Source organism: Cryptomeria japonica, chromosome 4 (assembly GCF_030272615.1).
Source record: "Cryptomeria japonica chromosome 4, Sugi_1.0, whole genome shotgun sequence".
NCBI lineage: Eukaryota > Viridiplantae > Streptophyta > Pinopsida > Cupressales > Cupressaceae > Cryptomeria > Cryptomeria japonica.
Window position 1 is genome coordinate 578,490,556 of NC_081408.1, and position 25,732 is coordinate 578,516,287.

The 25,732-nt window shown below is 35.6% G+C and overlaps 1 protein-coding gene across 1 annotated transcript in view; it reads left to right on the forward strand.

Moving 5' to 3' along the window:
• Positions 1 to 25,732, forward strand: part of LOC131070960 (cinnamoyl-CoA reductase 1) — a 95,439-nt gene that overhangs the window by 58,755 nt on the left and 10,952 nt on the right. The gene's annotated exons all lie outside the window — the stretch shown is intronic.

Here is a 25,732-nt window from a genome sequence, read left to right on the forward strand (position 1 = left end):
TTTTATCACAGTGCAAGGGTGGGGAAGAATCCGCCCCCAAGACACTCACCGTATATCTCTCAGGATAACGATCCAATTGATGAGCAATATTCTTTGGTCTAATTTCCGAAAAAAGGCAAAAAAATGAGCGCACGTTAGGGTGTGACAGGGTTGTTTGAGTTGACAGAGTATCAAGATGTGGGTTGTGATAATACCTGTGACCTTTTGACCTTAGGAGAGTCTGCTTCTTGTGATATCGAATTGCCCAAATACAATGAAAACAAAGTGGGGTCTTGAAAAAGACTCCAACATTCATGGGAATTTGAAATTTTTTCCTTAAACAAGTATTCTTTTCATGATTTTATTCTTTTTGATGTGTCTATTGTGTCCTTTGCTACATTTCACCAAGTTCAAACATTTTAGAAAATACCAAAAACAAAGTGGAATCTCAACCAAAGTTTTGTCAAAAACATCAACAAGATCAAATCCCTCAACAAAGTCAAGTTTCAATATCAACAAGATCAAAACCCTGCAACAAACAAGCTTGTCAATATCAACATCAAATTAAACTTTTGCAACATTCTAGAAATGAAGAAAACGTCTTGCATTTTGTGATCTTAGGTTTAAACCAATCAAGCAAACATCATGGATTGGCGTTATGCATTTTGTAGGGAAGGTGAAGAATTCATCTCTTCAATTCCTATTCCATTATAGAAACATTAGCTCAACAAATCAATACTTTGCAACAACAAATGAGAGACATGACTAATCCTAGCAACCATAGGGGATGGTTAGAAAATATGATGAGGGAGGTGATAACCACGAGGGAATCATTATCAAGCCAACCTTCTTCTTCTTATGAGACTATTCAAACATGCCAACCTTCAATCTTCAACAAAATCATTCCTACCTCAGTTCAACCAACATTAGAGTCATGTCAACCTTCTTTCAACCCAACATATCAATCATACCAATCATATCAACCCAACACTCAAAGTACCTCTTTCAACCAAAATCAAGCCTCTTTCAACCAAAAGCAAACCTCTTTCAACCAAAATCAACTCCCTTTCAACCAAGGTCCAAATCAAAATTCATATCAACCCAACATTCAAACTCCTTTCAACCAAAATCAAATCCGTTTCAAACAAAGTCCAAGTCAAAACTCATTCAACCAAAATCAAACCTCTTTCAACCAAAATCATACTCCTGTCAACCAAAATCAAATCCCTTTCAACCAAAGTCCAAATCAACCACATCTATCCACCATTTCATCATCCCCTAAGGTTACACAAGACCAATCCTCGCTATCTTCATCCAATAGCGCAATCTCCCAAGGGCTATCCATAGCACAAATCCAATCTAATCCAAGTCATGATTTAGAGAGTCTCATTCAGGATCCTTTCTCATCAAGTCAAAAGGTTGAAACCTTCCAAGAATCTCCCATGAATATCCAAACTCCTTCCCTATGTCAGGAGGACAATCCAAAATCAGAAGAAATCAGTCATAAAATAAATCAAGATCAAGAACAAACCTTTTCATCCTACCTAGTTTTTTATGAAGACTCCACCTATCAAGAATCTTATGATGGTCCCCTCATTCTTTTCTATTCCACTCATAATAACACCCTTGTTTCGAAAGAGCAAGATGTTCTTTCAAGTATTATTCAACATCTACCTCCTAAACAAGATCTCATTATCATTTCTCCTAGTCTCCCTCATGATTCCAATACACAAGTTGTTCATGAACCCCTTATCAATTAAATCACCAATCCGGATCATACTACATAGGACAACTTGTCAACAATTGTATGTGGGCCATCATCAAATGCCAATGTGGTGACAAAAATAAGCATAGCACTAGCTATTCAAATCAACACCCAAATTGTTACATCATCTTCTTCAAGCACAAGCATAACACTAGCTAATGAAATCAACACCCAAATTGTTTCATCATACTCTTCAAGTGCATCAATAAAAATAGGCATAACACCCGCTCATATCACAACTTCGAAACCAAAATCTATTTGCCTCATACACCCACACTCGAAAGATTGGGGGCAAGAAGATTTATCATAGTTGAATTGGTTTGAAAATAAGGAGGCTATAGCAGAAATTGTACATGAAAGACTCCCAACCGCATATCCTATTGAAAAAGAAAGGTTCATCCAACTCTTCAAACAAAAACCAATGAATTATCTACACAAAGTTCATACCAACTCAATAACAACATGCACCTAAAAAGATATTACATCTTAGGGTGGGTTTATTTCAATTTTCAGTACTGCATTTGCATATTTCTTTATTGCATTGCATATCTCCATTTCAGAGTGCATCATAGTTGCTTGCATATCACCATTGCACAACATATAGTTGCATACCATTATTGCTTTCTCATATAGTTGCATTAATAAAAACATGATGATTGTCTGAGTTATTCACCTGTCTGCACTGAAAGGAACGAAGGTTGTCTCATTTCCCAGATACTTGTTCATGAAGTCTTTAGGAGGCCTTAAGTCATTCATCTTCAATGTCACATTGTGATTAAGCTTTATCCTTGGTTGGGTAGAAGTTTCACTATCAAGTCTTGTTACCCAAAATTTATCAATTGCTATATCTCACACATTAATCAAAAGTTCTAAGTCATTACAAATACCTAGTTGATCATGTGGCTAGTGAAAAATCCAATATTCTGCTTCAGCGCCGCTGTAATTGTCATACCCAAGAAGGTTTCATTACTTACAAGTTAAGGCAAGAAAAGAAAAGAAAAAAAGTGTTATGTCAATCTCAAGGTAAAACAAAAAAAAAGATATATTACTGAAATATCACACATACAAATGCGACAAAAAAAGCTTGACTATGGGAACATTCAAGTAACTCCATTAGGGCTATGGACGCTTGTTGGCAATGGAGCAATATTTGAGAGATTACAGTGCATAACCTCGTCGAAGCCCTAAAAGCTTGCTGGCAGTGAGGCTTTAACCAGGTTGCTTTTGAAGTCAGAATAACCTATGTAGCTAGCCACATAAGATTCCAAGGGTCTTTGATGGTTATAAGTCAGAATAAACTCAATTGCAACACATGGGCAAAAGAAGATCAAAGTTTCAAGAATTGATGGAGAATTTTTTTGCGCCTCCATTCATAAATATTGGTTACATAGTTTTTTAGGTTGGATGGTTGAAACGTTTCACACCTTTAATCCAATTAGTGCATTTCATAATGAAAGACGCACACACTATCCTTGTTCGAATAGGAATTGCATTTTTGTCATGCATCCTGCATTAGCATAACTCATATCAAAAATTCATTGTCTCCACCGCACTATGCATCATCATGTTATCATCATAGGTATGTATACTTGGGGGGATAACTGCAAAAATTCTAAAAAATCATAAAAAGTCTTGAAAAAATCAATCAAAATTTCGTAAAAAGTCTTGAAAAAATCAATCAAAAAATAAATAAAAAACCATTAAAAGTCTTGAAAAAATCAATAAAAAACATTCACAAATGTCATGAAAAAAATAAAAAAATCAAAGCAAGAAAGCATGGGCCATCCATTAAATCAAATCAACAACAAGCAAACTCTCAAAGTTTACAATCAAACTGATCACATGTCTTGTTAATCAATCAAACTCTATCAAACATCAACATGTCTTATACAAGGAAGGGTACACTTGAAACCGGACATATTGGTCTTATACGGGGTACTCACTCTTTGAAACCAGACATTCCTATCAATAATCACACAAATTAAAACAGCATAGATCAATATGACTCCTAGATTTTGTCCAAGTTAGTCTTATCGTTATCAATTAATGGTAGGTCATGCTTCATCAATACCAAAAACATCAAAAAATTCAAAATCAAACAAAAACATTCAGATATCAATCCTAAAAAAAGCACAAAAACATTGAGAAAATGCCCAAAAAAACTAAACATTGAAAAGCTCCTCAAAATCAAACAAAAACAATCAAAAACATCAAAATCCAAAAACATCAGAAAATTCAAAATCACAAAACATCAACATACCAAAAACATTTGAAAACCATAAAAATACCAAAACATTAGAAAAAAGTCTTGAAAAATTTTAAAAAAACATCAAAAAACTCAAAATCAAACAAAAACAATCAAATACATCAAAATCAATCAAAACATTCAGATAAAAGTCCTGAAAAAATTCTAAACATCAGATAAAAGTCCTGAAAAAATTCTAAACATTCAAAAATGATCCTGAAAAAATCCTAAACATACAGAAAAATTCCAAAATCCAATAAAAAAACCAATCAATATCGATCCACAAAATCCAAAAACTTTCAAATATCAATTAAAAAACTTGCAATAAATTGTCTCGCAAGAATCAAACACCCCAGCAGATGTCCAACAAACACTTCACACAAAGTTAAACAAAGGATACAACTATCTTGTCAAAACGTTTGCAATCAAACTGATCAATTGTCTAATCTATCGAATCACTATCAAACTATCAGCGCGATCAACATCTTGTCTTAAACATAATCGGTACACTCGAAACCAGACAGATCGGTCTTATACGGGGTCCAAAACTTCTGAAACTAGACATTATCAAAATCAAATCAAACATATCAAAGCAAAGGCACAGTCAGTCTAACTGCTAAGTTTTGTCTATTTTTGGTTGACTCTTTTTTTCAAATTGGCGAAGATCATTGCTTTTAGCTACTCAAGGATATCCAAAAGTAACTAGAGAAGCCCGTGACGGGCATGATCCTTTTCTTTGTTTGTTGTTTGTGGTTTGAACCAATGAAGTTATGGGGCAATTGCTCTAGTGGGTGTCTGTGATAGGAGCATTCATCTTGTGAATGCCACACATACCTCAACCCCTAGTGTGATTCCTAGAATGGAGGGTTCATTCCTTATTTGTTACGTGTTTGTTTCTTTGCAATGAGATATCTATACATCTTGGTTACTCATACCCTGGTGTAATAAGCTCCATTGCTATACAATAAGGCTCAATGATGATAATGTATTGCACTACGAATAAATCAATGAAGACTTTCTCATCAAAATTTCTATCAAAATATCCATTATCACATCAAAATTTGGAATAAACAAAGATTGACTCAGTTGATTGATCATTTTATATCTATTCTACGTCTAACAACTAACAATTCTTCCAAGGTCTTCAACACATATTTTGCCACACAAAAATAAACATCATCACATTATCATTCCATAATTATAATAAGATTTTCATCAACCATTATGCATCACAACATAGAGCTACATCAAATCATTGCATGATACCACATTCATATTACATTCATCATCACAATACAGAAACATTATACCATGAAGTTCACCATCAAATAGCTCATCAAGAACTCATATCATATATCATATAGAAATGTGTCAATAAACATCATATCTACAACATCAACATCAATATCCAATCTCTGAGCCTATATTGCCTCTATCACTAGGTACATCCCGGCTAACTCCAGCCTGTCCCGACAACGCTCTAGGTGGACCCATCACTCCTCCGCTCCTAGTCTGTCAAGAGGTAGATCGACTCGATCTTCTCCTCATAAAAGCACTAAAACTAGGTTCCCTCTAACCCTCAGGAATAGCTCTCTCATAAGCCCGTCGATAATAAATAGCCTCATGTGCAACAACAAAATATCTGTCTGCCTGGCTATGTGCCTCCGTCACCGACCCAAATAACTGATCATATGCATCCATGGTGATTTGAGTTCTTCTAACTTCCTCATCCTTCTCCCTCTGTAGTCGATCTCTCTCAGAAGCTATCTGATCCCTCTTTGCAATCAACTCCTCCATCGCATGTCGATATTGATCTCTATCCTCCATCCCCTGCTGTCGCAAAGCAGCGACCAAGTCCTGTAAATGCCTAACTTGATCTTTCAATCCCTCCTCATCTCCTCTCTCCGCACCTATAGACTCTACTGCTTGGGGCATCTCCACATCATATCCATCATCCCCACCCTCATCTCCATCACTGCTCAATGACCCTGCTCCTGACTCATCACTCTCATCAGAACTGCTCACGGATGCAGTCTCTGCACCAATATCCACATTCTCCTCTCCACTATCCCCCTACTCTGCAACCGTTGCTATCAGATCTATACCTCCTCCACCTCTACCTCCTCCATCCATACCACCTCCACCTTTACCCACTCCATCCCTAGCTCCTCCACCCTCTTCACCTCTCCCTCTCCCCCTAGGACCACGACCGTGTCTAATCTGCTGAGCACCAATCAGAACTGTAGGATCTGTCAAAGGTATAGGCCTGTGTTGTATCCACCATGCACTATACAGTGTTGTAGACCCTTGATTCGCTACACCAACTTACCATCCCCATAAAACAGGAGCAAGAGCATCAAACTCAACAATAGCAACATGAGGCTGTACGCAAGCACCCCAATCACCAACCTCTCGAGTAGTGCGAGCAAAATAAGTTGTCACGTCTGGAATAACCTGTACTTCCCCGAAGTGTCTGAGTACACAGCCAGGAAGATGCATATCAATAACCCTGTGACCACCCACGTCTCGACCAATAAGATATCTTTGTTGTCAAAAAAAAGGAAGATGTTGAGAATCATTAGTCCAACCAAGGCAATTAAGATAAGGTCTCCATGAGAAATATTGTAAGATATCAATCTGATGATGTCAATACAAGATGTTACCCAATGCCCTATGCCTCACACCAACAATATACCCAAAAGCATATGGTTGATCTTGCTCTAAATCCATATGTAACGTAGGACAGAAGATAGGTATGTGCTCCCAAGCCCATGTCTGGAGCAAAATAATACCACATCCAACTGATTTCTGCTGCAAGTAAACAATCCCATGCATCTAATGATACAAAGTGGCAAGAAGACAAGGACCCCAAGCAAATACACGTCAATAATCATATCATGTATGACACGTCCCCATCTAATAGGAAAACCATGGGCACGTCTATCAGGAATCAATAATCTAGCAACAGTGCAAGCAAGCACAACGGTGAGATCATCATAATCAAAATCATCCCAACGAATCTCGTAACGACCACAGATATGTAGATCCTGCTCCTCACACTTGAACAATGTACACAAAGCAGAGATACCATCATGTTAGGATTCCCAAAGATACTGAGAGGGGGGGTGAATCAATATTTGACCGGTTAGATGATTTTCTTGATTTATAACATGAAAATCATATTAAAACTATGTACCAGTAAACCAAAAATAATGCAGTAAATAAGAATAGCACCCACAACATAAGAGACACACCATAACACAATATTTTAACGAGGAAACCCAGTGTGGTGAAAACCTCGGTGGGATTTGTGACCCACAATATTCGCTTACTGGCTAATAAGGGAATAATACTGTTTACAACAGGGGCTTACACATGTAGTAAGGCCAAGTGCCTAGAGCTCACTGCTCAATTACAAAAGAAGTCACACTGACTTACAAAATTGGATTATACAAATCCAATGTTTTGTACTGCTTCATATCAACATCTTCTATGCCACATTCAGTACCGGTTTAAGCTCTGCAATATACATAAACCCTTATCCTAATAATTCACACATTAGGTCTGCTATATTATTTTTCTACTTCGCACACTAAATGATCTACAATGATCTCATACATATATGAGTCATATTACAATCCGCCATGTCGGCTTACAAAAGATTTTACAATTAATTACAAAATACATTTATACAAAATTCCTGTCGATCATGGTGCCGATAATCTTGGTGTCGGTGATCTGTATATCGGTGTCGGTGCCTATGCTTGCCTGCCGGTATCACATGATTGTAAGGTTGCCATCAATGACAATACCTTCAATCACCTATAATTTCTCATTGGAGTGTGCATTTGCCAACAATCTCCCCCTTTGGCATTGATGACAACACTCATGAGAAAAATAAAAAAGGTGTCCAAAATGATGTCCAAAAAGAATTTGCCAAAATTGTCTTACCAAAATTGTGTGCCCAAAAATGTATGCTCCCCCTGAGCTGATGATGTCCTATTCTGATCATTTTTCTCATCTCAATACTCCCCCTTTGACATCAATGACAAAGGTTGTCATTCGCTATTAGTGGAGTGTGATTCCTGCCTAGATTTTTGTAACCGGTGGGTTAAAATTTGGAAAATATCTGCCAAAACTAAATTTAAACTGCCGCTGAATCTTTTGCTATCCTATAATGCCTCTTGTGTTCCTTGAACTGTACCGGTGAGTATGTGTATTTTCTCTTTCGGTGTTTTGAGTTCGGGAACCAGAGCCTCAGATATTTATTTTCTCAAAGAAATGAGGTAATCTAGTTTGGGACCAAGTTTTCATTTTAAGCTCTTTTCCTTATCCTTTATTCTCTCTTTATCCTTTTCTAACTTCTCAATCTTCTCTTCAAGATCTGCAATTTTCTTTTCTATTTCCAAAAATGAATCTGATATGCCTATTAGATTGTCAGCAATATGGTTAATCTTAGTTTGTGTTTTGTTGATCTCTGAATCTATGTCCCGTGTCAAGATGTCGGTTTTGCATGTATCCCTGTACAGTTTCTTGAAATCCAAAATTGTTTCTCCTAGTGTCGGTAATAAGGTTTATGTTTGTTCCTTATTCTTCTTTACTATTTCCTCAAAGAATTTCTCTTTCTCCTTATTCATTCTCTCTTTGAATGTGTCTTCATTGATTTGATCAACTGTCAAAATGTTGTCGGTGATGAATTTAGACAATGTGTCTAATTGACTTAAAGAATCTTTATTATCCACAATGCACTTGGGTGCTACCAATTTAAGAATAGGAATTGTGTCATCGATGGCCTTATAGGCTTGTGCATTACACTCGATGATTTTCTTTATTGAGTCCAGTAAGACCTCTGCTACATTTGTAAGCCATAATTCTGCTATTGAAGTACTAGATGTCTGCCCAACTATTTTCACAATCTCCATGTTGCCGGTTGTAGTGATAATCTTGCTTGTTTCGACCTCTAGTAGGTCAGTTTATGTTTGCATTTCTATTAGCAAAGGTTTAGGCTTTTCAGTTTTAGTCGGTGGCACTATCTTGGTCTAAACCTGTACATCAACCTGTTTTTGTTCTGGTTTCTCCATCTGTGTCTCAGAGGGTTTTTCTAAGCTCTCAACAATCGGTTTCTCATATGTAGTCTCTGTATGCACTTCCGGTTTCTTTGTTTGTACCTCTGCACTGTCCATTGCCGATTCTCCTGATTGTTTTTCAATTTTATCTACCAGCTCTTCTAATGTTTTACCAGTGGTGTCTTCTATCGGTTGCTCTGTCTGAGTAGGTTTTTCTGTGCTTATGTTTACAGTATCATTAACCTCAACCTCAACATCTGCAACCGGTGACTCAGTAGTCACATCTCTCTTTTAATCCTCAGTGGTTTCTCTATCAACCACAACATTCACCTCTTGTGTGTCTATATTCATAGTGTACAAAATTTTGGACTCACGATTTGTCTCCTCTTGAGGAGTCTCAATACTCTCTGTACTCAATTGATTGTCTGTAGTTTCTACCGGTGGAGTATCCAAAGGAGGTGGGGGTAAGTTATCAGTTATCTTTAGGCTTGGAGGTCCACCTACCTTACCTTTCCCCTTATCCCTGTCCTTTTGATATACCTTGATGGTCTTAGGTCTTAGTGGCTCTTCTTGTTTCTCTTTTTCAACAAAGAATATGTCCTATTGGTCTGCAGTTTCTTCTGTTATCTCATTCACTCTCCCTGCCATCAGTGCTACATGTCGGTGAGCAGTTGAAAATACTGTCCGGTTTGCCTCACTGATTAATCTGCCTCATCAAGTGAGTTTACTGGATGCACTGCAAGTAATTTTTCAATTTTTATCTTCTTGTCCAGCTCAACAATAGCTACCCTTCTAGCTTCTAGTCTTCTATACAAATTAGTTGGTATTTCATCAACAATTTCCATCAAAAATTTCTTGTAAATATCCAAGTGTAAAATTACACTATTTTCTATGCTCTCTTTGTCATCAGCGGAAAGTGTGTTGTACAATTTGCTAATGTTTTTCAACTTTCCATCCTTTGTTATTTCACTTAAGAGTTTATCTAGTGGAGCAATATCTTGTTTTACCTTCTTCTTCTTAGGTGTTAACTTCTTTGCTGGAGGCCTCACTTCTTGTTGTTTTGTCTTGTTTTTCTAGGAGTGGGTGAGGGTACCGGTGAGGGTTTTCTTTTCCTTTCTACCCTTTTGAATACCATCGGTATATCACTCTCAAAGGAAGTTGCAACCGGTGAAAGATGAGTTTCCGGTTGAAGTCCTTCCAACTCACTTTCTTTGATACCAGTTTGCTTCAATACATCTTCCTTAAGTGCTTTTGCTTGTCTAGTGCCTTTCCTTACTGTTTGTTCAACTTTATTAACTCTTTTCCTAGACTGAATTCCACTTTCTATTGTTTCAACACTGCCAAAGACTTTCTCAGTGGGTTCCTTTGGTGCTTCATACCCCATTTCAGTTACCCAGATAGTCCTAGGGACAACTGCCTCCATCCATATTTCATCCTTTTTAATTACAAAGCATATTTCCTTCTGATATTTATCCACAATTGCCTGTGATAGTCTTATTCTTGTCTTCATTCAAGCCTTTAGTGCCTGAAAACGTTCATTTATGTTTTTCTCTTTGTTTTCTCCCATGTTGTTTAATAGATCCAATAGTTGCTTTCCTACCGGTATATCAAAGCCAAAATCTTTTCTACCAATACCGGGTACTTGCTTAGTAATGTACAACATTAAACATACAAGTAAGTTTCCAAATCTAAAGGTTCCTTTCTTATCTCCCTTTATCTTCTTCAGATTGTCTATCAATTCATCTTTGAGCCATTCACACACATCTATTCTAGCATTATCATTAACCATGTCATATGCACTTTTGATACATAAGATAAATTTTGAGTTTAACCTATTTGCATGCGTAGCTTTGTAGCCTAAAATCATACTAACAAATCTGACATTGATGTCCTTCACATCATTTACCCTTAGAGACCTTTTATCAAATGTTGCGCCAGTTAGGGCTATCACTGTGTCATTTGAGACCTTTTTAGTTCTGTCAAGCCTGCTGCCGGTGGAAGGTAACCCTGTTACTGCCTTAACGACTTCTTTGGTGATCTTATGAATTGAATCCAACCAAAAGAATTCACCATGGACTCTTCTTAGGACTATTCTTATCACATCTTCAGGAAAGTCAGGAATGCTAAGAATATCCATAAAACCTAGGGTTTCTATTACCTTGTGTTCTAGTTTGATATTGCCATTTTCATCACAAATCATAGTTCTATACATGTTCTTGATTTCATCATCTCCTAATTCCTCTATATGACAATGTATCTATATCCTAGGGTCTTCAGCATATACTACTCCCTTAGGAATTTGATAAAATGCACCTAGGGTATCATCTTTCTTTGCTATTTCGGGAACAAGCTTGAATACGGGTCTAGGGTGCTTGATAACTTCGATCACAGTAGGGTTTGCAATAAATTCGGGAGTGTATGAGGAAGCCATAGTTATAAATACGTCAAACTGCCTTTAGGATGAGTGCTTGGATGAACTGCTTCACTTCTTTGCTAAGGATGCCTTCGCTTGGGAATTTTCGTACTCTCGAAGATTTGAATGCTCGATGAATGAAAAATGAGCCAAAACACTTGCTTTATAATGTTATTTTCACCAACTACCACATTTAATGCTTGTCGGTTAAGTCACAACTTAACTCATCTGCCGGTAAAGAAGTAATTCAACTTCTCACCATCAACCGAGGGTATATTAGCATGTTTTTCAATTTGTTGCCAAACCCCCAAAGGATTTTCCTTCAGTTAGATGAAGAGTCTCTTGCCGGTGGAGTGTTACTCCGTTTTGTCAGTGGAGGAGTATTCCCATCAACATTCTGATTCGACTTTCTGATCCATTGTTTCGAGAATTCTTTCTTTACTTCATCAACCTTTTCTTTACCTTTCAAGCTAGGACCTTTGTTATTTGTCGGTGATGCCTTACTTTTATAAAATTTAGCAATATGCCCAATCTTGTTACAAGCATAACAAGTCACATTGTTTTTCTAAATAGCTTTCCCATATCTTATGCCAGTATGTGTTCTGCATTGATTAGATAGGTGTCCAAATCTTCCACAAACATAACATCTTACATTCATTTTGCAATTTTTTGAATTATGACCAACTTTGTTGCATTTAGAACATTGATCAGTGGGTGTATTAGTGTTCTAATAATTTCTAGATCTACACTGATTTTCTCTATGACCATACTTGTTATAGTTAAAGCATTTCCCATTAAATTTTTAAGCATTAGGTTGTCTTACCAGTTTGCTATGATCATGTTTGTTTGCAGTACCAGAGCTTTCACCAACTTCAAAGCCAAGGCCATTTGTATCACCATTAGGTTTTTGATTTTTCAGCATGTCATCAAGTTCCTCTGAACTTTTCTTGAATTTCTCCTTGTGTTGATTTGTAGTAGCCAATTCATTTTCCAAGAAGTCCTTCTATCTCATGAGTTCATTTTTATCATTTTTAAGTGAATTAGATTTGTCTTTAGCATATCATTCTCATGACTGAGTCTTAGATTTTCATTTGAAGCATCATTTAGTATTCTAGCCAAATCATCTTCATTCTTCTTTCTATCTTCAATTTCTTTACAAAACCTCATAGTCATATCCTGCATCTCATTCTTCATTGTACAATTATCTTGTCTCAGTTGGTTCACCAGATCATTAAGAGTTTCCTTTTCATCTTTATTATTCTGCATATTTTCACAAAGTTCTCTTCTCTTGTTCCTTGCAATAGTGAAATTCTCTTGAAGTCCTTGAATGATATCTTGAGAAGCCTTTAGATGATCTTCAAGTTTGATATTCTTCACCTTTTTTGCATCATAGTCTAAAAGAGTTGTTTCCAATTGCTTTCTCGAGTTTTCCATCTCTATCGGTGACAACATCTTCCTCAAGCTGTTAGGCTTTTGAAAATAGAGGACCAGGATCTGATACCAATTGTTAGGATTCTCAAAGATATTGAGAGAGGGGGGGGGGGGGGGGGGGTGAATCAGTATTTGGCCGGTTAGATGATTTTCTTGACTTATAACATAAAAAACATATTAAAACTGTGTATCGGCAAACCAAAAATAATGCAGTAAATAAGAATAGCAACCACAACATAAGAGACACACCATAACACAATATTTTAACGAGGAAACCCGGTGTGGGAAAAACCTTGGTGGGATTTGTGACCCAAAATATTTGCTTCTGGCCAATAAGGGAATATTATCGTTTACAAGAGGGGCTTGCACATGCAGGAAGGCTAAGTGCCTAGAGCTCACTGCTCAGTTACAAAAGAAGTCACACTGACTTACAAAATTGGATTATACAAATCCAATGTCTTGTACTGCTTCAGATCAGCATCTTCTGTGCTAGATTTAGTACTGGTTTAAGCTCTGCAATATACATAAACCCTTATCCTAATTATTCGTACATTAAGTCTACTATATTCTTTTCCTACTTCGCACACTAAATGATCTACAATGATCTCATACATATATGTCATATTACAATCCACCATGTCGGCTTCAAAAGATTTTACAATTACTTACAAAATACATTTATACAAAATTCATGTCGGCCATGGTGCCAGTAATCTTGGTGTCTGTGATCTGTATGCCGGTGTAGAGTCTGTCGATGTCGGTGCCTGTGCTTGCCTACCGGTATCACATTATTGTAAGGTTGTCATCAATGAAAATACCTTCAATCACCTATAATTTCTCATTGGAGTGTGCATTTGCCAACACATCATGACGATCAAAGTAACTCATCTACCACATATCAGAATGTTTAAAATACACCACACATCCTCAAGTGTGATGGACGCCTCACCAGTCGGTAGATGAAAAGAACATGTCTCTTAATGCCACTACTCAATCAAAGCAGTAATCATGGCCCTGTTGGCCGTAACCTTAGGCAAATGTGCTATATAATACAATCCAACCTATCGTAACAAAGCAGTATCCTCTGGATCCAACTCATGACGTTGATCAAGACCATCTGGCCTTGTTTGCTTAGCAAGAAGTACTGGATAATGCGCTTGCATTTGGAAAATATAAAAATGAGTCAGCTACGTCATCAAAATTGTTAGGACGCATAAATAAGAAGAAAAAAATGCCTTTATTATCATATGTGAAATGATATTATCAATTGTGAAGTAAAATTATCAAATGTGACATAGTTATGCCAAATGCAAATCAAAATTGACATATGCGATACGATATTATCAATTGCGAGTCAAAACTTTCAATTGCGATCCAGTTTTGTCAAATGCGATTCAATATTATCAAATGTAGCATAAAATATCAAATGCAAAGCGTTTACATCAATTGCAACATGATTAAATCAATTATCAATTGCGAAATTAATGATAGATGGCACACCAAAAAATGAAAGTTTTGCAAAATACAGACATAAACAAGCAAAAAATCATGCAACTCACCATGCCACCAATGTCGAGAGGTCTCTGATAAGACCACACTCACTCAAATAAATGTACCCTCGCCCTGTGACTTGACATTTCGCTCCAAGGACGCTGAAAGCACTAATATCTCTAAGCAATTCTTTCAAAAAAAAATAATGCAAATGTGCTCAAATCAATACCAATCTTCATTTTGTAGGCTCAAAACTAGGGCTTCTCAATATGACACCCGTGGACCCCTCCAGCTTTACACAGTAGTACACATTGCAAATGAGATTGAAAAAATTTCAAACTTCATCTAATCACTATCTACCACATTTCTGAAAAACTGGTCTCCATTTCACATTTTCCTGACCACTTTTTCTAAGGGGGCATTATACCCTAGCGTCACCGAGGCATATTGGAGTAGTTTTTCTTTTCATTTTCTTTGAAACAACATCGTTTCGACATTGTCTCAAAGAGGGGCAAATTTAGACACCTAAAAATGTCTCATTAATTCTACACTATTTATTCGTCTATTTTAATTAAGTAATTTTTTAATTATTTGATTAAATTAACTATTTCTTCTAATCATTGCCCTTCAACACTCCTAATTATTCTATTTCTATTCTCAAATCATTTTAATCAGTTAAGCCTATCTCAATTATTTAATTAATTACAATTTATTCTTTAGTTAAATAATCTTTATTATTTAATTAATTCTATTTCCTAAGTTTAAATAATTTCATTTAAACTATTTAAATTAATTAACTTATTCCTCCAATTCCCCAAATTATAATTCCAATTAATTCCATTTAATTTCATTTCATTTTCTCCCAAATTCGAATTTCACTTCATTTCATCTAATTCCAAATCATCAAATTCACATTTCACCAAATCTTATGTTCAATTAATTTCATGTGCATTTCAACTTTTGAATGACCAAATTCAAATCCAAATTGAAAATGAAAATCAAATTCAATTTCAAATTCCTACAATACATGCTAAAATCAGAACTAATTGATCAAATCAGTTAACTCATCAATCATCCTTTTTACCTTAAAATCAATCCACTTATCTCTCTAATCAATTCAATGTTCTAATCAATCAATCCAATCAACTAGCTAGTCTATTCAGTCTACTGGTCAATCAATTGAGTTCACTCTCCAATCAAATGAGTTAACAAATCAATCTATTGAGTTCATTGATCAATCTAAATCAGTTATCTATCAATCAAAACTTGAGTTCAAATTCTCACCTCCTTTGTGTTGAAAATCTATAAATTCAACCTCTTTTCTCAATTTAATCCAGAATCACAGTCTTCAATATTGTTGTCTATTTTATGCAAGAAATCAAGTGCAATACTTGAGAACCACCTAGATCAACAACAATGGAGAAGAACAATGGAAGCACAAGTGGAGAATAGGGAGTTTTAATTAGTTTAATCTTCTTATTTCCTTCATTTATTTCATTGAATTGTGTTTAGAATCAGTTTAATTAGTTAAGGATTCTTGTGATTCATCCTTTTAGTCTAATTAGCCTCAGATTTCTAATGATTTCAAGCATGATGACAGACAAAATTAATGCCCATTAGACCAACATATGAATGTTGCAAGGTGTGTGTCCTTGGTCTCCTTGTGTTGTGCAACGTAGCACTCGGGTTTGTGACATGGCTTAACCACCTCCTGTGGATTCTATAAATCTAGTGGTTGTCTTGAGCACTAACAAGTCAATCTTTTGGTGCAACGACAACCACACTTGTAACAAGTATTATCAAAGCTTGGTCATAGGTTCAAACCCTTCGTTTGCGTTGGTGGAGATTGTTATCGCAACGCTCGGGTTTGTGACATGTCTTAATCGCCTCCTATGGATTCTATAAGTCTAGTGGTTGGCTCGTGTTTGTGACATGGCTTAATCACCTTCTATGGATTCTATAAGTCTAGTGGTTGTATCAGGCACTAACGGGTCGATCTTTTGGTGCAATGGTAGCTCCACTTGTAACAATGAAATTATTAAACTTCTAATTTCCATTGCCCTATGGTGCAACCTAATATTCTTATATTAGTCTAGTTCATAGATTGGATAATCAATTCACACTTTCCATTTATACTAAATGTGGTCTTGATGGTAAGGTATCAAAAGATGTTGCATAGCATGACTAGATAGGGTTTAAGTCTTTAATTTAACTCTCAACAACATGGTCAAATTAAATTATAGTTTCCTTATTCGTCTATAAGGAAGCATTTTCTTTAGTACTCAACCATAGGGGAAAAATAAGCAAGAACTTACATTATTCTTATAATAATTGTTACATTCAAAAGTTATCACTAGACACAAAACCATATAGGGTTTCATCCTTCTAATTCGCCAATATTAAACAAAATCCTATATGCATAATGTCACATGGTTTGGTACTTGACGACTACCATTAAGCATACTTTGGTGGACTTAAAGGTATCATTTATACTATGACAAACCTTGATAGTGAATGTATTAGTGGTGGCATGAAGACGATGTCATGAAGTGCTAATCTTATTTCAACAAATATACATCTTAGACTAATTTATAGAGTTTCCCTCTAAATGATAATCTATATTTATTATATTTCTCTATAAATTGTTTTATTACATAACACCTTAGTAGTTGCATATATGCCATGGTGGATGTGTCTTGATCTCCATGGAAATTTTGTTTGTTTCAAATTAAAATAGCAACAATAGGAAATGATGTTGCTTCAAGTTCCTTCTAGTATAGGATCTCTTCTTCAACTTATTTACTCATCTCTTTGTATATATATGCCATCTAAGGATCACAAAAGACACTAAAAATAATTCAAAGGCAATGGAAATGCATCGAAGCATTGCCAAGGGTTTCTCGAGGCCAAAGATGACTGTAATAGTAGAGAGCAACAATGAAACATATTGAATAAGAAAGTGATTCTCATCAAGGTAGGCTATAGAGAATTGTGGGGATGCTAACAAAAGCTACAATGCATTTGAAAACTCATAGAGAAACATGGTATCAAAGTCATACATGCTTGAATCCTTGTGTCTATCTATGTTTTTATATGTGTTGATTCACTCGCTTGCTTACTTCCATTCCATGAAACCACTTCACTATCTCAAGCATTTAAGAAAGAACGAGATTGATATGTTCAACTAAAGACAATAGAGAACTTGTTCCTGATAAAGGATAAATACAATTCTCAAGTAAGTTGTCGAAACAACATATCTTTATTGCAAACTTCATCTTGTCTAAAAGATGAGAGTCCCAAGTTGCTATCAACACAAAAGACATATTACCAGTTATGATTGTAACTTGTGAGAACCTATGTGAGTATGTGCATAATTGCATAGTTGAATATATGACGTGGATGGTAGCCTTAAATCTATAGAAGTCTAACCAACTTGAAATAAATACTATTTAGAAAATGACTATTAAGGAATGTACCTATAGGAGTGTTGCAGAAGATATATCTAATGTAGCCACTCAAATATTCTCTTTCTTTAACAACATATATTTTTGCACTTGCATTCCATTGTGCCCTTGATTTTCCTCATGGTCTAGAATAGTTTATGCTCTCCAATTCAGTAAGAAACTCACCTCTCCTTGCCTTCATCCTAATGACATTTAATTGTTAAGGTCTTCCTTCCTCTTCCCCCAAGGATTCAAAAGAGCAAGCAACACTCTATAAAAAGCTCTTAATAAAATTAGTGGTTCCTCTATTACTACACAGGCACTGTAGAATATAAGGTGACTTGGAAGTTGAATTTGCATCAGAGGGGCGAACTAAAACCTTATTCAAACATGAAAATGATTTGAACAATTCTTTCCCTCTCCATCTACCATTTGAATCCCACTCAAGTTTTGTGGATTTTATTATCTTGAAATTGCCCCAAAATCATGTTTTAATGGAGGTTTGTGGGTCTATGCATCGTTGTACACTCAAGATTGCAAGTCTTCGCGATTTTGGGGTTACCATGCCTCTTTAATGACATGGTCACCACCTTTACCTTGGCTTGCACCATGCTTCATATATTTGGATGGTCTCCCAACTGTCCTCCTTTGAATGAGTCTAATCTTATTTATTGGTTGATTTTTCTTCCACAATCAACCACTATGAAAGTGGGTGGTGTGGGGATGTGACATTTTAGTGAGTTTGAGAAAAAAGAGAGCTTTCAAGATAGAAGGAAGAAACAATAAAAAAATTAATTTAATTAGGAGAATGAATAATAAATTTAAAAAGTAATAGAAAATAAATTTTAAAAAAATAAGAAGAATGTTTGAGGAGTTTAAGAACTAAAGAGGAGTATTAAAAAGGATTAACTAAGAAACTTATTGAATTGGATGGGAAGAGAGATAATTTTGTAACAATATTAATAGATTTAAATTTGAATAACAATGTTTGAAGATATTTGGGTGTGTGATTGAGTTGAAAAGGATGATCCATTGTTTTTGTATATGGCATATCTAATCCGAGCTTTTTCCAGAATGGTAGTTTTAATGCTAAGAAGGATGTTTGGGCAAGAAAATGGTCTAATGGGGAGGATAAACTTCTCCTTGATATATTCTCTTTTAGGCCCATTTGAAGGTGCAAAGGTATGACATTGATGGGAAGACTATGGTGGAAGTCCAAAATGATGTTCTTGAAGGGGATCTTTTTTGGGGGCTAAGAAAAGGCTTTCTTCTCCCCCAAAAGGTTGATTATTTGATCAATAATAATGAAAGCCAAATGATGCTTGTAGCTTCTACTCAAGAAGCTGTAGAGGTTAAAATATTAGTAGTTGGTGTTGATTTTGTTTAGCTTAACTTGTTAGTGAGGATAATGGTGTGGTGATTGTTTCCCCCTTGTTGCTCTTTCTTTGTCCCCTAGGGTTTCAAAGAAACTTTGTGAAAGGAGGCTTGCATGATGCAATATGTTGGTGCTTCAAGCTTGCAAATAGGTTACACATCTGATGTGATTGTTGAGTGTTTTGGAGAGGGTGATTTCCCTAGGGTTTCTATTGAGGTTAAGGTCGAGGAACAAATTCAAATGGATACCTCAATTTTTTTATTGTTGAGTCGTCTACTTGGATTAGGAATTCACTTGTTGAGAGATTTTGTGGAAATTTCCCCAACATTGATATTGTCAGAAGATGAGTGCTTCATGGTTGGAAACTAATGGATCGGGTTTAAGTATTTTTTTCCTATTTTACTTTTCCAATCTAGAAGATTTCTCAAGGATTCTTCCTAAAGGTCCTTGTTTTTTTAGGGAAAAATGTCCCTTTAAAAAAAAATTGGTCTCTAGGCTTTAATTTGGTGAATAACATTAGCTTCATGCTTCCTACTTGGGTTAGAATTTTGGAACTGCTTTTGGAATTCTAAAATGAAAAAGAATTTAGGTGTATTTCCAATAGTTTTGGGCAATACCGTGCTATTGATCCAATTACAAAACTCAAAAAGGGTTTGTTGTTTGCTAGATTATGTGTTTTTGGAGAAAGACAAGGTGCTCCCTACATGGATTACCTTGTCTTCCGAATATGGTGTTTAGGTGCAGTAGGTTCTATTCAAAGACTCTCATGTTATTTGTCATTGTTGTAATAAAGTGGGTCATACTTCTAGAATTGCTCGAATAACAAGAAACACCATTTCGTTTGGAGCAAAAAGGATCATACTCTTTCTACTATTGAAGAGGTGGAGAAGGAATATGCCTAAGAACTTGATTGTGCTTAAGAATGAACAAACTTCTCCTTCAAGAAATATGGTTGAACCTACAGTAGATAAGATGGCAGTGTCTTAAAAATATATCTTGAAGATAAATGGCACTCAAATTGTCAAGTCTAAGCATGTCTAATATTGTGTAAAGTTGCATCTATAAAAATTAAACAAAGAAAGAGGTTTCAAAAAATAGCATGCAAAAAGAAAGTCGACCCTCATCTATAATAGCTCTAGATAAATAATGTTGATTAACCTATTTGGAGAAGAAAATAAATTAATGTTTATTTAAAGTGGTCGACCTCCCTTCATGTATGCACCACTTTTGTGAAAGAAAAAATAAATTAACTTTGATGAAATATGGTCGACTTCTTTATGAATGGTTGCCTCCTTTGGGTGAATGGGTGTGTGAGGAACATAATGAGAATCAAATAAAGATGAAACACAATGGAAATTATCCATAAGTGCAAAAGAAAAAGTGAGAAATTGATAGATGTGTTAAGAGTTGTGAGCATATATCTAATGGATTTGCAAGCAGAGATTTGCAAGCAGAGAATATGAAGAGTATAACATATTTGTGAAGAAAAAGATATGATAAACTAGTGAAGTTAAGAGGACATTTATGAAGGATTTAGAGCAAACTTAGATCAAACCTTTTTGAGGAAAATTGAATAGACTTTGTGAAGACCTTATGATCAGTTTGTTGAACATTTATTGAGCATATTTAAATCAGATTTGAAAGCAGATCAAAAGTAGAGATCTATGAGAAAACCTGAAGGAAGTTTGTAGTAAATCTTTGAGCAAGTGTGTAGGCAGATTTATAGCAAAATAAAAGAAATCTATGACAGACTTGTGAAGGAACTCAAAGTAAAATTGGGTACACATGTAGGTTGTTGGCTTATTATGTGTGCAATTTGAAACGATATTCTTTATTTGCTCGATGCTCAGTAGTCTGAAATCTCTTGTGCTTTTTTTGCCTTTCCTGGATTACTTGTTGGATTCTTATACCGTCCCATTGAATGGTGAGAAGTCATGACTATGTGGCGATCGTTGGAGAAGAGGAATGGCTTTTCAAGACTAAACTAATCCTTCACATTATTGTTATTTTCTTTAATTAATTAATGTTTCTAGAGGAGATCAATATCCAAAGAGAATCGAGCCATTATTGTTAAAATTGACTTATATTATAATCATCTCTTTTCAAGGGCTAGTTGTTGCAAATATGCTTTTGTGTTGTCATTGATGTTAACCAAGGTCTAGAAGTATGTAATCAGTGGTGTTGCATGAGGTGTCTTCTCTTGTGTTTGTGCATTGATATATGGAGGTTGATGGTGATGACTGTAGATGGTATATTCAGTTGACTTATGGCTATTGTAGAGCATTGAAGATGTATTTAGATATATGTAGCCAATTTTGGCTAAGTGTGACTATTCTAGTGAATAGTCCATCAGATAGAGTTTAGTATTTTGGACTGCATTGTGTCTCACTAATTCATCTTTTCTTGTGATTGTATTATAATGTTATTGGATGCAAAAGAATTTTATATCCAAGGTTTCATGTTCTCATTTGATTCACAGTTGATTTGGTGTTGGTCTAAGTGTTGGTTCTGCAATGACAGTATACCTGTTTGCAAGAATGCTTTACATTCCTCTAAATTTTAATGCTTCTGGTGTTGCAGTTCCCTTATCTATAGTATTCTTAGTGTCAGGTGATGCTATGTTGTGGAGGTCTACACTACATTTTGAGAATGTTTGACTGGGTTGCATTATCGGTTCTATCCTTTGAAGCCAATTTGAGTGTTTTTGGTCCATGTTGTAGCGTGCATGGTTGAAGGTGATGATTTAGGAGTGATTGGAAGGTGTGTTGACATGGTGTGATACTTCACATATCTTGTTTCCCTTCTGCATTTCTTTGGAGAAAGTATTCAAGGTCAATTGTTTATACTCCACATGTTACATCTAATTAGGTCGGCCTAATTGATGTATCTTCTTTTAGTGGATGATAAATAAATGATGAGATCTCTTGGAGGATTGCATGAAATGGATAAGGAGTTGCGAATGGTGTGTCCTGTAAGTACGAAGGTGCGTAATTACAAATGAGTAGTGATGAAGTCAATTTCAAATGTTTAGAACAATGAACTATTATCAACATTTCAAAAGATGTGCTTCTACTCAGTTCAACAATAATTATTAATTGTAATCAAATCTATTATATCTTTCCTTGAAGAAGTGATCTTCAATGTTTTTCACTTGTCTATTTTATCTTTCCTTAAGGTCGTGTGCTTTATCCTACAAGGCCACATTAGGAGAAGTGAGCTTCCTTGGCATGGAGTCTAAAGCTTTGTAATCTATTTTAATATAATGAGATAGTTATGACCGTGGCTTTTCCCACATTGGGTTTTTTACATAAAATCTTGGTGTCCTTGTGTGATTGATCTTGTGTTTTCATTTATTAACTTCAGCACATATGGTAATTGGAAGAAATGATGAATGAATAGCTAAGCTTCATTATATGTTGATTTGCCTTCCCCCTCTCAACATTCGAAAGTGTCCAACATTAGTAATACAAACGTAATTCTTATTCTCCTTCATTATGTTGCTAGCCTAATGGCTTGTATTTGGATCACTTTGACCCGATGCCTCTTTATCTCACATGGCTTTGGGAATCTATCCTGGTACTGATTTTGTGTATTTTACAAACTTTCAATTAGGAAGAAGACTTCAATCTTGACTATAGCAATAAATTTGGGATCAGTTTAGGAAGACAAAAAATGGTGAAGTCTTTTTTTTTATCGATGAGAGGTTGAAGCCCTTAACACTTTTGACTGGAGCTATAAACCAATGAGGCCACATTTTTTAGGGACTAGTAGGTGTCACCTTATCTCTCCATGGTCGTGCACAGTTATCTCCTTATCTCTCCATGGTCGTAGTGCCCTCTCCTTATAACTCTCATCCATCGCACATTGCTTCTACCAATGGTTCCCTCCACGCCATCATCTGTGTCTCCATGTTGCCAACATGTGCCTTGTTAGAGGCACCTGCAAGATGAAAGGTACAAGTTTTGAACTCGTGATTGCCCTATCAAAAAGGTTCATTGGGCAAAAGCATGAAGTTGTGTCGCACTTGGGGCTAACTAGAGGTAGTTCGGTCGGACTACCACCCAGCCACGTGGCACCCCGTGTCACTGGCGTGGTGCCTAAATGGCGCTAGGAGTTCGGCCAAACTCAATTCGGTCAGACTCTTGGCTACATTATCCCGCTTTTTGTGAGCGTTGAGCTTATAATTTTCAAAAAAAATCAAAATAGTTCGGCCGAACTCACCTATGTGGCAAGTGATGTGGCAGCCAAATGACCTATTTTGTCTGTAATTCTGAAAATTTTCACTTCTGCTCAATTTTTCTTCAGGTAGAATATTTCTTACAAAAAACAAAAAATACCCTTTTGTAGAGCTCAAAGTCACGAAGCTAGACATATAATTTTTTTAGTAATTTGATTTATTTTAATATTTTAAATTAATTAAACATTGCAAATAAGTTTTTTAATTTAAAAAAGAAGCTAATTAAAAATTTAAAAAAAATTAGATAATATTAAAAAAAAATTAAAAATATATTTTTCACTAGATGAGAGAATCTTCTCCAAAAGGGTATAATTTTTTTTTAGTAACCAAAACGTGACGTCGAATGAAAACTATCAAATTCAGCTATGTTGGACTGCAAAATATTATTACGAGAAAAATATACATCAAAATTTAATTTTTTTTAACACTGCATATATATGTCCTCTTTTTGGAAAATTAGAATAATAAAGAAAAAGTTCGTTTTCATTTTGTTTGGTGACACCGACTAGAACCCTTGATTTTCAACATTTTTCAGCAATAAAAAATCTGTCTTTGAATAAAAACAATGACAAATTTTTAAAAATTTGTTTTAAAAAATAACAAACATAAATTTCATTAATATTTTTATATTTGATCAGTTTACATCATTTTGAAATTCAATTTAGAAATATCATTTTTATGCGATCGAAGTTAAACAATTTTAGTTGTGTTGACCACTCCCTTTATAAAAGTGTGACACAACATTGTGGTTTTATTGCATGACTTACCGTCATGCTGCAAGATCATCCTCAAAAAAAATTTAAAAATGGTGAAGTCTTACTAGTAAGGCCATTTTTTTATTACCGATGCACAACAATGTGTTTGTATAAGCTGCAACAGAGATATATCCTAGTAGGGGCATGACACTCTAACTACCTTTTGAAAGGTTCAATACTTGTGAGTTCACTTGAAAGTGTGTAAGCAAGTGTCATTTATATGTATGCAAGAGTTGTCTCAAGTTATGAGGATGCATGTCTCAATGATATGAAGTGAGACAAAAACATAAATTAGCCTAGATAAACTTAAGCTATGTGTGAATAGGCTAGTCACTACAAAAGTGATTAGCTATCTAATTATAAAATGACACTATGTACATTAATAGTGGTAACCATATAGTTTCTCTCCTCTCTTTGTTGTGTCTCATTTTTTATATTAGAATATAGAACATCTTTAGGTGTGTAGTAATCTCCCCTCATCCCTCATTGGAAAATATCTTTATATGTGGAAATAAGAAATGAACTAATATTACTCCCTGTTGATGGGGTTTGTGGAGTTGAATCCTGTGCTCTTCGAGCACAAACTATATGGCACCCTCAACCACCTGAATAGGTGAAGCTTAATTTCAACGGAACCTCTTGAAAAAAATCTAAGATCATGAGAAACCTATTGTCTTCTTCATGATTCTCAAGCGAAAAAAATATATTTACTTCTTCCTTCCCATAATTTTTGAGAACTAATAATGAGGTAGAGTTTTAGGCTCTCCTCCACATCGAAAGGTTACACACCTAGAAATATAGGTTGATTCCCTTGTAGAGATTAATGTAGTACATAAGTGTTCCAGCCCCAATTACAACTCCGGGCACTCTTAGATGAAATTTTCCTCATCCCTGCTTGCATTTCCACCTATGTGGGAAATCATGTCTATCAAGAAGCCAACTCTGAGGCTTATGCCCTTTCTAACCACGTGGCAGATGGTGTGATTTCCTTCTCCTCGGTACCTTCATCTTAGTTAGCTGACGCATTAGCTTTCTACCTGGTCGTCAACTTTGACATGAAAACTTCGGTCCTTTCCAATATTGAAGCTCAGATTTTCTTGCCTTCAGCTGACAAATTAATCACATCTCTTCAGATTGGTGTTCCTCCTACAACAACAAGAAACAAATGTAGGTGCCAAGTGGTGTTTGTCGCTAACACCTAGATCAACCCCACTCCTATTGATTGCATCCTTCATTTATACACCTTGCAATAAAATTTCAATTCTGTAAGTTGTGATCTAAATTCATTTGAGGTGATAATTCTCTTAAGGCATCCACTTCTCTTTCTCCATAATGGTATCGTATGGTTCCACTAGCTCGCATGAGATGGAGTTGCATCTTTCTGTAAAGAGACCGAGAGGCTTCTTTCTAGGCATTTGGCTTCTCATATCTAACAATACGAGTCTCAGAGCAAAAATGGATACAACAGTTAGGTTAGTCAGTATTCATCATCAAAAGGCCCTTTTGGGTAAAAATTCCAGACCAATGCCCCA